This window comes from Dreissena polymorpha, chromosome 12, assembly GCF_020536995.1.
Source record: "Dreissena polymorpha isolate Duluth1 chromosome 12, UMN_Dpol_1.0, whole genome shotgun sequence".
NCBI lineage: Eukaryota > Metazoa > Mollusca > Bivalvia > Myida > Dreissenidae > Dreissena > Dreissena polymorpha.
The window spans coordinates 22850624-22866985 of NC_068366.1; the positions used below are offsets into that span (position 1 = coordinate 22850624).

Below are 16362 nucleotides of genomic sequence, written 5' to 3' on the forward strand. Positions count from 1 at the left end.
CCTCTACAAAGTTTGCTCAAATTATGCGCCTGGGGTTAAATTTGACCCAGCCCAGGGGGTCACAAAAGTGTACATGTGCTTAAATAAGGCCTATATTTAAGTATTTGCACATGCTGAGAATATTTATTTCAGCCTTTTTTAGCAGTGGAGTGATACAGGGTAATCGTGGCCTTCATGTTTATAAGAATATGTCAAAATGGGCAAAAGTCAGGGACAATACTGTCTAAATGCCTTTTTAACAATTCTGGTGACATGCGGCTGTAGTATATTTTCTCTGTAAATTTAGGGCCAAACACAAAATGTCATCATCATAAATGTATACTGGGTAGCTTACATGTATATAAATATGATACGAGGTCTTATACAAATTAACCTGGATATTTATGAAAAACACCATATCCCTGTAAAGTGTAAAGAGAGAAGGCATTTATTCACCAGTAACATTATGTTCAGTACTGGTAAATTGCAAGCAACGAATATGAAAAATTCAGTTCCCAATTCGAGTTTTTAAAAAGTTCAACTTTGCTTAAGTAATAATGCATCAATGTTGATTCTAAAGAAAAAGAGTAATCATTTATGCCTAAGCTGTTCTGCTGTCCAGAAGCAAGGACGGCATACACAAGCTTTACAACATTTATAGTTTTAGTTACTTAACAATATAAAATGAATTTCCATTCTAAGTTTGCTGTCGTATTCTTCCCTCAAATCATACATGTTTCTTGCATAATTGAATGTTCATGTCGATGAATCACAATGTATATAAAAACAAACATTATTTTGAATTATCTTTCGCAGTTATATAATTAATATTAGGTTAATTTTGGGATACACTTAAGCAATAATTAACATTTGTCTCAAAATGAATCATCCTCTGAAGCCCCCGATGGGATTCAAACCCATACCTCTATCCTCTGGAGAGGAAAGTATTCTATCTTAAAATACAAGGGCATGTAAGAGGAAAACTAGCAATTTCAAAGGGACATTTTCACAAATTAGACATGTATTGAAGTTTGTTATTAAATACTTTAAATTGATAAGTAAACATTTTAGCAAAAAACCTCAATAAAAAAAGGAAAAAAAAGAAAGGAAATCTTCCTTAACTGGGCTCGATCCACTGACCCTTGGAGTAAAAGCTTAAACCAATGCCAATGGGCCATCAGTGCTCCCATATAGTCAGTGGTTTATTTTATACTTTATATAAGCAATCCTTGTAATGTCACAAAATCTAACTATACCATTAGAACTCCCCAAATTATTTTTTCATAATAGACTCTATGCTATATTGATGAATGCAAACATTGAATCTAAAAAGCTGCAATAAAAAAAAGAATAAAATTGAATAAAAATATAAAAGTAACCCTCAAATGGGCTCGAACCATTGACCCCATGGAGTAAAAGTCTACCGTTTTGATCAATCGGCCATCCATGCTCATACAATGAGTGATGTGTTTCATACTTTATCAAGTTTATGTAAGCAATCCTCGTATCTCACAAAATATAACAAAAACAGTCGATTTAATTTTTAAATTTACTCGATGTCAATATTATAAGTACTCCTATCAGTATGTCAGTAATGGCATCTTTAAATTTTAACAAGTCTTTAAGTACGTTGTGGGAATTCACAGATCTACATTAAATTATTACTTAAAGAATGTTATCTTGAAAAAGACGACCTAAAACACACATTTCAATTTTTCGGCGTAAGCTGCATAAGCCAGCTTTTCACCTTAGCCTGACCTTTGTAAGTGTCCAATAAAATTCCAATAAAATTTCCCGCGGCTAGGTACGAATGAATACACTTCATTTATTCCATTGGCTGATTTGAATATACCACCAGAACATTTGAAACATATCCGCGTCTTTGTAACACTGTTTTAATGTATGAAACAATTTTATCTCGAATGAAAAGGCTTAATAGATAGAACAGTTTTACACTCAATTCTCGACATCAATACAGTTTGTGCGTACACCTTTTATTTTCAGAGTATTACCAGCGCAAGAGCGTTTATACTTAAAAGGCTATGTTCTCTTATTTAGTACTTACTTCCTTATTCCTGTCAACATGTTAACATGTAAAAGTATAAAGAGCAATGGAAGCGAGGCCTCACTTTAAAGCATTGCATTTCAACCCGCGAGGTATATCGGGTCAATTCGCGGACATTCAGAGTTTATATACAGGTCATCACCGGAGTTGGCGGCCAGTAAAATAATCGTTATATAATAAAGACGCTATCCGTGAACTAGGTGACCTGGAATTTTCTTTAGACCAGAAATATGTTAAATGAAGATATTCAGCAATATACTTATGGTATGTAAATAATAGATTCTTAATGTGTTTTCAACAATACAATGATAAATATTATTGTTGATAAATTTAACAATAATTATTCGTCCATATTGCCTAATGTACTAAAGTGATATTATGAGCATGTAACAGTTTATAGGTGTCTACCGCAACCGTTGATTATTTTTGATGTTTCTACTTCATATACACTTATATTAATTAATGCAGCATCATCATACTAAAACAATATACCAGAAAGAGAAAAATAATGCATTTGAATATCAACCGTACTTTCGTTTGACAACTGATCATGCGTTTACGAGTTGAACCTAAATTTAGTTTTAGTGCAGATTTGTTCATACGACACAAAGACACGAAATTGTTTTACGGATCATTTCAGCTTACAGGACTGGGTGGGTCACGTAAGAATATCGAATATAAAATATATTTTAATAAACAACTGGTAGCAAGGTGAGTTGCAGATAATTAATCAGTAACCACATTTTAACTAACTATTTTGACCTGTTAATTCTTTTCAGCTCAATTCAACAGTGCAAAATGCCCATAATATCACTTTAAGCATTAGCACGATGATAATTGATACTGTTAATAATCGAATCAAATAGCAATGCCCGACAAACCACTAAAACAGGTTTGTTCGAAGAACGCGCCTATAAATACGGATACTTCTCGTGTGGCCGGTTGACTCATATGTTTAAATTTCACTTCCATTCTTCTTTTGGTTTTCTGTTTTGTATCTATAGGTTTATGACCAGCAATATGTTATAATGTAAAATAAGCCGCGAAAACTCCCCGTAACATCCCGTACTGCGTGTGATGCAGCTAAGAACTGCACAGAAAAAGACATTCGCTATACTTGATCTCATTCATTAAACTATTTACGCCGTATATCTCTTTTAAAGATATTTCTTGTTTTAAATGTGCGAGTATTTTCAAAATAAGACGAAAAACATGATCTAAATCAATGGAATAAGAACTTTTTGTAAATTTTACACAATTGCTTAAGCGGTTTCAGTGTTAAACAATTTTTAATTGGAATATCAATATTATATGAAAACTGTTAAGTGTAATGTATATGATATCCATTTGTAAATTGCTCTCCAGTGCTTTTAATATGAGTCGCGTTTTGAGAAAACTGGGCATAATGCCTGTACGTAAAGTGTCGTCTCAGATTAGCCTGTGCAGTCCGCACAGGCTCATCAGGGACGACACTTTCCGCCTAAACAAATATTCGGTAAGAAGGGACTTCCTTTAAACGAAAAATACCATTAAACAGGAAAATGTCGTCCCTGATTAGCCTGTGCGGACTGCACAGGCTTATTTGGGACGACACTTTACGAACATGCATTATGCCAAGTTTTCTCAGAACACGACACATATGACGAGCTTTCTGAAGACAAGAATGGAGAAACTAACCTACACCGATGGTTGTTAACAAATTCCAAGTGCACTCACCAATGAGATATATTCCACAATGTAATGCCGTTTGTAAGTTTAATTCAAGTTTAGGGGCTTAATGCATGTGCGTAAAGTGTCGTCCTAAATTAGTCTGTGCAGTCCGCACAGGCTAATCAGGGACCACACTTTCTTTTCGCATTCACTGTATTTTTGCTTTGAAGATACTTTCTTATAACAGAAAATAACATAAAAGCGGAAAGTGTCGTCCCTGATTAGCTTGTGTGGACTGCACAGGCTTATCTGGGACGACTCTTTACGCACATGCATTAAACATCCATTTTCAGAGAGCACGGGTCAAAGTATTCAACACACTTCATTAACTGTCAGAGAACTTAACTGACACTGGTAAACCGGTGTAATTATATCAACATTTAGCAATTTTACAGATGGTGTCATTCAGTGAAAACACTGAAATCAAATGTTATTTCCCAAATAGAATTCTATATTACACTTAAAAGCATTTCATAAAAAATAATATAATCAAAGCAATATTCATTCGTTTTCATTGAATTTTATAAGAACTTTTTTTAAGGTGTTCGTCGATAATTAATTCCGTTGATATTTATGAAATATCTTTTTAAATGATTTCATATCCGCGTACTTACTGAGGCAAGATCGGAAGACACGTTCATTTGGGCTTATCAATCGTTCTTACGTAAAACTGTATGTATTTCCTTAATAATTTACAGCGGATGTAGTCCTATCAACATTAAATAATCATCAACGTATTTTAATCATTACTCAGAAAACTATACGTATGTGGACATGTCACAAGTTATATATTTTTTTCGGTCGTAGTTTCCATCGTTTGGTTCAAGCATTTTGTTTAGATGAATATCTCAGAAAACGACACATCTATCCGCTACGAAAACCACATAAAAATAAGTCGCGTTCTGAGAAAACTGGGCATAATGCTTGTGCGTAAAGTGTCGTCCCAGATAAGCATGTGCAGTCCGCATGTTAATCTGGGACGACACTTTCCGCTTTTATGGTATTTTGAGTTTTAAGGAAGTCCCACCATACCGAAAATCAAGTTCAGGCGGAAAGTGTCGTTCCTGATTAGCCTGTGCGGACTGCACAGGCTAATCTGGGATGACACTTTACGCACATGCATTAAGCCCAGTTTTCTCAGAACAAGTCTCAAATTATGTTCGAAGCATTTAACTTCCTCTCAATGCCAAAAGTAGCTTCATTGATATTCGGCTATGTTCTTATATAAATTGTGGTTACGAGGAAAAGGGTTACTACAACAAGTATTTTGTTCGGAATACTTGCTGGAGAAGATTTGTTTGCGACATGTGTTGGTCCGGTTTTGAACATAATTAAAATCACACCAATACTTGAAGCTTTAGACTTCAGAAAGGCGCTTATTTACTTGTATTATTCCATAAATTTATATTACAAAATAAGTTGTATTACAGTTCACATTGAAAAGTGACAAATTAGAAAAAATAATAAAGGGCCCACACCCTCGCTGTTTCCTCCCCCCAGTCAAAACCTCCTGCGTACGGCCCTGATTTTACAAGTTTCGCTTATACAATATAAAATATTATACCGGTTAATTTACATTTTCAATCACACAGTTATAACGTACTTGACACGCAAAGTTATATAAATGTACTTCGGTCGTTCTTATACGGGCCTTTTTGCAATATTTTTGTCAAAACAACACTGTATATTCCTAAGTACTTTTATTGCTGAATCTTATATACTTAACACTTTCATAAAATGTATTCATGCCCACACACTTTTTGTACAATACGTTATGCCTTCTTTAAAACTGTATCGGACATTATGACCATGCACTCAATAATATAGTAAACGTATTTAAACATATGCGTTTCTGTAAAATTCTAAATAATGTCCCTTGAAAGCACATTTGAGTAAATGCACTTGCATTCAGTATGTGCACCGTCGGCCTTTTGTGTATTCAACCGGCCCTTGGTGGGTTATAGTTCAGTCCAAGTGTACACTGTGCGATGTACATGTATGGCTACAGACAGTATCGTCCATCGCATGATATCACGATAGTGATAACTGGATCGCTGTGACAAGTGGGGACTTCTCCAGTAGATTTTATATAAGAAGTCATATCGCTTGTATAAGATTACTAGTTGATAAAATCAAAGGGTAATCTTTCATGTCGTTGAAATAAAGTTGACGCTTATCGTAAGTTTTACGTTCACTTTTGTAAATTAAAACAAACAGAATTCCATTAAGCAGCATTATAAAATATTGAAATCAAATATCGCTCTTGTTACATTTAACAATATATAGCATTTAATGACAAAACTTCAATACATGCCAAAACCTGTGGAAAAGCCCCGTTCACCCAGAGCGAGACTCGCACATAAGATGTGTCGTGAGAAACATGGACTTTAGGCTCTCCGGCTTATTGGTACATGTGCTTCCTACCTAGGCAACCCGGGTTCAATACCAGCTCCCGGTGCGTCTTGTTTTGCTACGGACTGGTACGGCTATCTTCGGGTGCTCCGGTAATTTGCACAAGACCACATCAACATTGAACATTTTTAAGTTACGACTGATTAGCTGGAGATTTCTGCAACTATTCAGAATCCGTCTCAAGATGAGTACCGAGACACACTCCAGGTCCATACATATGGCAGCCACTGGCTCAGAAGGAACCCACACAAAGGTGCTTTTTTGTAAAGTCTCACCCCAGATTTACTCGACCAACTCCCACATGTTGAAATAGCATAAAGAAATTTCCTTCGTGCATGCAGAGGGTCTTTTACTATGAAAGAGTTCGTTGCTGCTTGATATACCATACAAGCAGAAAATGTCGACCTTCAGGTGTAAGATGTGTTCATAAAAAATTGACATTACTTTGAAAAGTAATTATTTTATGAAATTCCACACGTGTAACGACCAATATTATTGACACGTAAGCCTTACATATGTATAAATTTCCAGTGAACAGTTCCACATGTTCGAATAAAATATGAATCAAGGTGAATGTTGAAATCGTCGCGACAGCTTAATTTTTTTCTTTACTTCCAGACACCACACCACAAATGAGGACAAATGTGGAACAATTATCCACAACCAACGCGACTGTCAACGTCAATTCGTTTTTATTCACTCTATTAAATCGATTATAATGAACATGTGCGTTTATTACATATTTCTCAATACGTTGACACTCTTTGTTGCAGCCTTTTAACCCGGTGGCTCTGCCTCTTAAGACCTGCAGGTACATTTGTCTGATGAAAATAACTTGATTATTTATGAACATTTGTGGGAATACTTCGGGTTTACTTCCTGATTTAGAGACTGGTCCAAATGCGTCAATTGCTTTAGTTTTAATATTTATTTTAGCTCGATTACATAATTAAAAGCCTATAAACGCGTTCGGGTCCGTTTCCTGGTGCCTATGGGGTAGATCTTAAGAACGCTCCCACAGTGGGGATCGAACCCGTGACATCCCGGACGCTAGGCGGACACCATATCCACTAGGACACCATATCCACTAGGCCAAGGCGACAAATTGTGTTTTTGTTTATTTTCTTCAAATCGACGATCATGTTTATTTCATATTATTTTTTCATGCGGACGGATGAACGACAACATATATATCGTGTAGTTAAACAGTCAAGCTTAAATACCAGTACTTGCGATTTGCATGTTCATGGTCGCTTTGTGATCCGTTTATTTTCGAATCGGCATATCAAATGGGCCATGCATTTAATCAAATTTTACGTACCGATAACTATTTCAGTAAATTAATAAGTTTCTAAATTTTATTTAACTTCTCCGAAAATGACTACCGTTTTTTTTACTTATATGTATAACTTAGAAGCAAACTTTCAGTATCTGACATTAATTTGAATAACGAAAATTATATAAATAATTGTGTAATTTTCAATATAGGACATGTACACAAGTTCTAAATATTCACAAACAATCTTTGTGGGACTCATTGATACATGCTTACCATATACATATATATGATAAACGGACGATAAACATATACACCAATGGTACTGCGATGGATATCATAGATAGACCGATATAAGTACATGTGTTTACGGTCCAAAAGTTCGTACCAGGTAAATGTAAGACAGTGATACCCTGATAACATTTTCTGATAATTAAAAAGGGGCGGATTTTGAAACTGTCCTCATATTCTATTCTGACTTTCGTCAGAGAAGTAATATTTTATTTATGCTTTAAGAAAACTGTTTAATATTGGACTGCGGCGATAGTGTTTTCCTTCATGCAAGGAATTTACCTTTGTTTGGCCATTCTGGCGCTGCTTCCTGCAGGTAAGACTAATTATTGTTTGTTTCTACAAAAAAAAAACACAATTTTTAATTATGATATTCCGATCACAAAATGTGGAGAAACATATTACTAGTTTAGAAGACTTCTAAATAACACATACAAAATATAATAGAAACACACTCTTTAAAAAATCGAACAGTTTAAAAATACAATGTCATTGCTCATTGCCTTTTGCCCTTTCGTTCTTCTTAAGAGTTGTTCCCCTTACTTCTCACATCGCCTTTACTGACTTAATTGGCAAGTGTCGTCTGACGAGAGTATTACAAATCCCTGAAAATGCGTTTGTTTTAAATGAAATTTTTCGAAGGTAAAAATCAGCATTAAGAACCAGAAATCAACCAAATTCTATCATTTATTTATTTAAGTTCTGTAGTTTGATCTAAGTTCATGTAAGGCTGCAGCGCATGTTTATTCAATCAGAACACGTATACATATGAGGTAAAGTGCAGCGCATGTTTATTCAATCAGAACTCCTATCAGTGTTTTTTTCGGCGTAAGCTGTATTAAGCCAGCTTTTCACCTCTCCTGACCTTTGTAAGTGTCCAATAAAATTCAAATAAAATTTCCCGCGGCTAGGTACGAATGAATACACTTCATTTATTCCATTGGCTGATTTGAGTATTCCACCAGAACATTGGAAACATATCCGCGTCTTTGTAACACTGTTTTACTGCATGAAACAATTGTATTTCTAATGAAAAGGCTTAATAGATAGAACAGTTTTACACTCAATTCTCGACATCAATACAGTTTGTGCGTACACCTTTTATTTTCAGAGAATTACCAGCGCAACGCGTTTATATTTAAAGGCTATGTTCTCATATTTAGTACTTACTTCCATATTCTTGTCAACATGTTAACATGTAAAAGTATAAAGAGAAGTGGAAGCGAGGCCTCACTTTAATACATTGCATTTCAACCCGAGTCAATTCGCGGCCAGTGTATGGATGTCAGAGTTTATATACAGGTCATCACCGGAGTTCGCGGCCAGTAAAATAAAAGTTATATAATAAATACGCTATCCGTGAACTAGGTGACCTGGAATTTTCTTTAGACCAGAAATATGTAGATTCTTAATGGGTTTTCAACAATACAATGATAAATATTATTTTTGATTAATTTAACAATAATTATTCCACCATGTTGTCCAATGTATTAAGCATGAGCGCGATGATTATCGATACTGTTAATAATCGAATCAAATAGCAATGCCCGACAAACCACTAAAACAGGTTTGTTCGAAGAACGCGCCTATAAATACGGAAACTTCTCGTGTGGCCGGTTGACTCGTATGTTTTAATTTCACTTCCATTCTTCTTTTGGTTTTCTGTTTTGTATCTATATGTTTATGACCAGCAATATGTAATAATGTAAAATAAGCCGCGTAAACTCCGCGTAACATCCCGTACTGCGTGTGATGCAGCTAAGAACTGCACAGAAAAAAAGACATTCGCTATCCTTGATCTCATTCATTGAACTATCAACGCCGTATATCTTTTTTAAAGATATTTCTTGTTCCTCTTTACGAGGGGGCCGCCATCTTGTTTTCTAAAGTAGTTCCAAATCCAATATGACGGCCGCCTACGTACATCAGAGAGACGGTGTGGTGTAGCCCACTGTCCGATGCGTTCAGATTGATGAATGAGACGCTTTCAAAACAATAGTACGTTCTGAGCCCAACACAGAGGTGAATGTAATGTGACCGTCGTGCAAGAGATTGACGAAGATGTTCATAGTATTGTGTAACCTCATAATAAAAAATTCCTACTTCCGATTTTAAAATCGAAAGTGAGCGATGAAATCAAAGAATAAATTTTGAAAACTAGGTAAGATCTAAGTGTTCGCTATGTGTTTGTTATCAAGAAATATGCATGTAAAGTTTATCCATCTGATCAAAATCATTTTATCCTCCAAATCGTCAAAAAATGTGTCCAAAAGATTTCGCCACTTCTGACCATTTCAGGAAGTGATATCATATGTCCTTAACAAAGAATGTGGGCAATAAATTATTTCTTCAACAATTCTCTGTAAATACATTGAGGCTTCAATGACAGATTAAGCAATTAATAGTTAACCAGACTTTGTATGTGTCCCATTTGTGTTCTGGATGGCTATGTGATAGCAATACAAAAGCAACAACGCCAAATTGAATATTGCCTGTTTAGTTTTTTATAACAGTGTAAGTACAGTCAAGTTACCAATACCGGAACAGTAGCGTAATAAAGTTGTTCTGGTGAAAAGCAATAAATGTTTTGAGACTTCTTTTACACCAGATTGATAAAATATTACCTTTACTTACTGTTTCAAAATATTACCTTTACTTACTGTTTCAGCGCATAGTCTTAATTTTAAACGCAGGCAAAATGTATTTGTGATACCTTTATTTTGCCTCATAATTCTTGCATTAACGGTAGTCTCATTTATAAGACGCGCAAAGAATTTAGAGACACTTTTTATATGGGCCTATATAAAAAGTAGCTTAATATTTGAGAGCGTCAACAAGTTGGACTAGCATTAACGGATCAGTTGTAGCCATAACGGATCACGTGATCAAAACCACTAAGGAGGGAATCTAACACGCTATTTGAACTGTCGCAACATGAACTGAGTTGTTACCAATGAACAAGTTACATTGCCAGTTATAAATTATATATATATATTTGTTATAAATTGTTTTCTATATGTGATATTGTATCTAAACTTTACGCATGGTGTTCTTGTGTGAATTATCTGTTGAAAATCCTATATAGATCGAAAAGATATTGGCATCTTATAAACCATGTAAATTGTTTGATTCATTTCTAATCATCGATATTGAACATGGAACATAAATAAAACATTACGATTGAGATCATTTATTGAAAGAATCAACAAGATTTGCATATATTTAAATATAATATATTATCAATACGCATGTTATCACGCTTGATCCGTTGTTGCCCTAATTCTTCATTTCATTTAAGGTGTTGTACAATCTTAAACACGAATCTAAAGTGAAATAGACTTTTGCAGGCAGAAATACTACTAAATTGCCTTTAAATTAATGCGTAAACTTCTTACTTTCAACAGAGTTATATCATGTGGCCCCGAATAATGTTCAACCTCGATTTGGAAACGAGACGGAAGTCAACAAAGTCGTATATAAATGTCAGCAAAACATGTCGAAATGTTTGACAAAGAGTAGCCCTGATTAAGACTCAATCAATGCGTTTTAAAAAACAGGCCTTGAAATTGCTGTGTGCAAAATATCATCTAAAAATGTTAATTATTTATCGCGATACGCAGTCTTGAACTTCAAAGTGATCCGCTATGGGTAATGATCTGGTAATTGTAACTTGACTGTATAATCAAATATAGATTCAATCAACTGAATGAGTTCATAGACAGAGCTCCAGATAAGGTTTTGTGAAATTCTTAACGTTACTACCAGATTTTCAAAAAGAATTCTTAACTCTGAAATTTTATTCTTAACGTTACTACAAAGGTTTTGGATAATAATTCTTAACTTTTCTAAATGACCTAAAATAAACAATAATGGGTGTCATCTTATAAGATCTTTTCTATAATGTCTTTCTTAACATTCAACTTCGGCTCTCTTTACGTACTCTATGCTAAAGGCGTGTTTTTTTTGCACGCTTTGCAGTTTTTTACGACGTCCTCTGGGCGAAGCCATATTTGTTTTCGACTGATAGACTGTACACGCCGCTTTTATTGGAAAAAATGCGCTTCGTTAAACAAACCCGATAAGCATTCTATATAATTAGCACCGAAAAGATCTGAAATACTCGAAAAGAACTCAATAAAAATCTATACGAACCGATGTAAACATAATATTCGTAACTTGATTTTGTAATTCTTAATGGTACGACCAGATTTTAAAATAAATACGTAACGGAGTTGAAAATAATTCTTAATTACGAAAATATGACCCTTATCTGGAGCTCTGCATAGACATAGCAATATTTATTTGTGGAATTTTGTACTAAATTAATTTGAAATCAGCTGTAGCACCCATAGGCGCTCAATGGCAATGTTTTTTTAATTTTTTTTTTTTTTCTATTTATTTATTTTTTAAATATTTTTTTTAGTTACCTGTTGTTTATTATAATGCATACTCATACTAAATCAATAAAAATCTTCCGACAAAACGTCTTCTTTAAAAAAAGATAGTTTTACTATATATATAGATATTGACAAGGTAGGGCACTTGCATTTTCTAAAGCGACAGAAGTGCGTCATTATACCCAAAATTAAATTGCTGTCACCCAGCTCGCTTATTGACATGGGTGCGCAGGCCTGGAACCTCGCTCTTTCTCTTAGTCTTTTTTTACAATTTGATAATGTTAATAAAAAGTATTCTGGTGTAGTTTGAAAGGAAAATCTACATGCATAATTGTAAATATACATAATACTGTACTTGGAATTGTTGTTTTTTAAGTGAGTGAAACAATAGTTACAGGGATTTATCACATCGTCTGTGAATTGTTACTTTCTTATTTTAACTCATTGTGACAATTGTGATAAAATATCATCCTGGACCATCTTATTTAATATGATCATTCAATTACTTAACAAAACAAAACAAATTCATAGTACAGTATTATGTATCTTAACAATTATGCATGTAGATGTTCCTTTTAAACTACACCAGAATACTTTGTGATAGTATTGTTCGATTGGTCATTGTCTGCTCAGGAACAACTTATGTAGCCAGGTTGTGTATTTATAACACAAGTGGGTTGGTTGTACATATTATTTATTATAGATATGTCGATAATGATGAAAATGATGGCCAGCGACCAGAAGACTAAGTCTTAGAATAAATAGTTACTGGCAAATGGAAAATGCCAATTTGAAATCACATCTATCTCTTACGAGACTTTATTAACGAATGACACTATACTAGTGTATAAAACCAGTGAAACTCTATAGCTAAAAACATCCCACATAAAAACATGCAGTGTTCGTAACTTCATTCAGTCACCAATTAGCACCCACACTGACATTCTCTCACAGTCTTGATTGGGTTAGTATTATTAAAGCATTAGTGAGTGACTACCCTGTTACACTTAAATACATGCAACCCTGGTACTCTAAAGTATACTTACATGTACCCCAGGAACGGTAAATATACTTAAATTTTCTTGGGGATTTTAACGCTAAATCAGTCATTGAGGGCTATTTTTTTTTAAGTTAATGATGTTCACATTTATGTCAAATTTTCTGTTAAACAGCCTCGATATTATCAAAACTCGTACTCAAAAAGCATGTTAATGCAGTTTTTAAAAAAGAGAAGTTTGTTTAAGATAAAAACTATTATTTTACGTTAATTGGTAGCGCGCTTTAAGACATCGGCTTTGGGGCGGGAATACAACTCATGTACAGTCTACTCTTATATCGACCGGGTACGTTTAAGTATAATTACCGTACCCGGGGTACATGTAAGTATACTTAAACGGGGGTACATGTAAGTAGTACCCGAGCTGACAATGACCAATTGAGCCCAATGCTCAAATTTAGTGTAAGAATTCCTGGGTACATTTTAGTATATTTACCATACCAAGGGTTCATTTAAGTATACTTAAGAGTAACCAGGGTACATTTAAGTTGTACCAGAGCTGACAATGACCATTCGAGCAATAGTATTCAAATATTTATAAATAATGGGTAATTATTATTACATTTTATAAAATTTGGAGTTCAATTGCCAACAAATTACACGTAGATTAAGTGTACAGCGCTAGATCTAAATATACCATCTACAATTTAATTGGATATTGTCAGGTTATTGTTAAATATTTTCAGTAAGTACATGTCTTCAAAAAATACTCATTCATTAGAGTAATGAATCTGCTTTGGAATCAGCCTCTGCAGAATAAAGTGATGGTATTTTAAGTCCATTCAAATACAGGTCAGAATTTCTACAGGTCTCTGTTTGAAGGAAATTAAAGAATAAAGATTTATGTTATATTAAACAAGTGTTTTAAAATATTCCAACAAGTTATTAAAATAGTGTTTAGTAAATTGTTTTGGAAAAAAAATCAACTTTCATATTTAATTTCACTTGTTTACTTTGTTTCCACAGTGAAACACAATGGTGTGTTTTGACACAGTCCCTGATCTGTTTGTACAACCATTAGGTCATATTTTCCTTTTAAAGGGACTGTCAACCACGAATGACCAAAAAGGAAAGGTCTAAATAACCACATTTTTTTACAATTATTAGTTTTTATTGATTAAAATATCACCACTGGTATATAACATTACTTGAATTTTTTTTTAAGTTTTCATATTTTTGGTAATAAATTTTACTTGGTATGTCTACCAGGTAACTACCAGTTAACTATAAATAACGAAAGTAGATTGATCATCATTGTCACATGGTTTACCCAGGAATGCAAAGTGTGCATGCGTAGTGAATTGCATATATTTTAAATATAAAATCATCAATCTACTTGCGTTATTTATAGTGTGTATATCGTTATGTCACCTATTTTCGTGATGTACTTTCGATTTCACATCACAAAATTTTATTACCGAATATACTGAAAATATGAACTTTTTTCAAGTAATGTTATATACCAGTCGTGATATTTTAATCAATAAAAACTAATAATTTTAAAACAATACGGTATTTTAGAACTTTTCTTTTTTGGTCATTCGTGGTTGACAGTCCCTTTAAACTATATATATGAGAAGACAATTTTGTATTTGGGAAAATAAAAGCATTTAAATGCATATGAAAAAGCAAGAAAAACATGGATCTATCTGTTCATACTTGAGTTAAACTTAAAGTAGTCTGTTTAATAAACTAATAGGGTGAAAAGTTGTAAGTGCTCCATTGTTGGGGCCCTGATTGTAGCAAGTGTGTTGAAGCTGAAGCTTTACAATGGCATGGGAGTTGAACATCTTATTTATTAGACCAAGTTCATAGGAGCAACATAGGGGAGCTAATTTGCTTTTGACCTTCCCTTTCTTACTGTTTGGAACAAGCTAATTATCTTTTGACCTAATTTCACCCAAATTATATGTGACCATCTATTTTTAGCTCGACTATTATATATGAAATATATATAGTGGAGCTATCCTACGCACCCCGGCGTCGGCGTTCCTGTTTGTGTTAGCGTGCAAATGTTAAAGTTTGCGTACCACCCCAAATATTTTCAATGTCCCTTGACATATTGCTTTCATATTTTGCAAACTTCTTTACCAACATGACCCCAACCTATTAACAAGAGCAGACAACTCTATCAAGCATTTTGTAAAAATTATGGCCCTTTTTCCACTTAGAATATGCATATACACATGTAATTGATAAATCTTTATTAAAGTTTGCGTACCACCTCATTTATTTTCAATGTCCCTTGACATATTGCTTTCATATTTTGCATACTTCTTTACCAACATGACCCCAACCTATAAACAAGAGCAGACAACTGTATCGAGCATTTTGTAAGAATTATGACCCTTTTTTCACTTAGAATATGCATATTATTGATAAATCGATGTTAAAGTTTGCATACCACCACAAATATTTTCAATGTCCCTTGACATATTGCTTTCATATTTGCAAACTTCTTTACCAACATGACCATAGTCTATAAACAAGAGCACACAACTGTTTCAAGCATTTTGTAAGAATTGTGGCCATTTTTTGTTTTAGTAACTCAATATTTTGTTAAATTTTGTGTTAAGATTCACTTGACTTCTAAATTATCAAAGCTATTGCTTCCAAACTTCAAATATTTTCTTACTATCATGAGGGTACTGTACCTGCCAAGTTGAATTTGACCTTGACCTTTGAATGACCTTCACTTTGAAGGTCAAGAGTAAATTTTAGTTAAATTGCCATAACATCTTTATTTATGATCAGATTTAATTAATACTTTGACAAAACAACACTTACCTTAATACCACAATGGATTCCACCCAAACAATACCCCACGCCTCAACCCAGAATCCCTGCCCCCCCCCCAAAAAAAATAAATAAATAATTTTTTGTTTCCTTTTTATATTTTTGAAAGATCATCTAATAAATGACCACACCCCACATTATACCCCCCTCTCAACCCCCCTACCCCCATTTTTTTTTCCTTTTTTTATGCTCCCCCAAAATAGGGAGCATATAGTCGCCGCTTCGTCTGTCCATGCGTCCGTCCGTCCATGCACAATTTTGTCCGGGCTATTTCTCAGCAATTAATGACCCGAATTAAATTAAACTTTATGGGAAGCTTCACTACCAAGAGGAGATGTGCATATTATCAGCCGGTTCTGGTCGGATGATTTTTTACAGG

General features: G+C 34.1%; 1 protein-coding gene across 3 annotated transcripts in view; it reads left to right on the forward strand.

Annotated features, from left to right (window-relative positions):
* The window catches only part of LOC127854166 (uncharacterized), a 243141-nt gene that overhangs the window by 146987 nt on the left and 79792 nt on the right, over positions 1-16362 (forward strand). Inside the window, exon 1 of one of the 3 annotated variants that reach the window (XM_052389162.1) lies at positions 9810-9894. The exons of the other annotated variants lie outside the window; for them this stretch is intronic. The gene's annotated coding sequence lies outside the window, so the exon portion shown is untranslated. Of the gene's footprint in view, positions 1-9809; positions 9895-16362 lie in introns of those variants that run through there. 3 annotated transcript variants of the gene reach the window in all.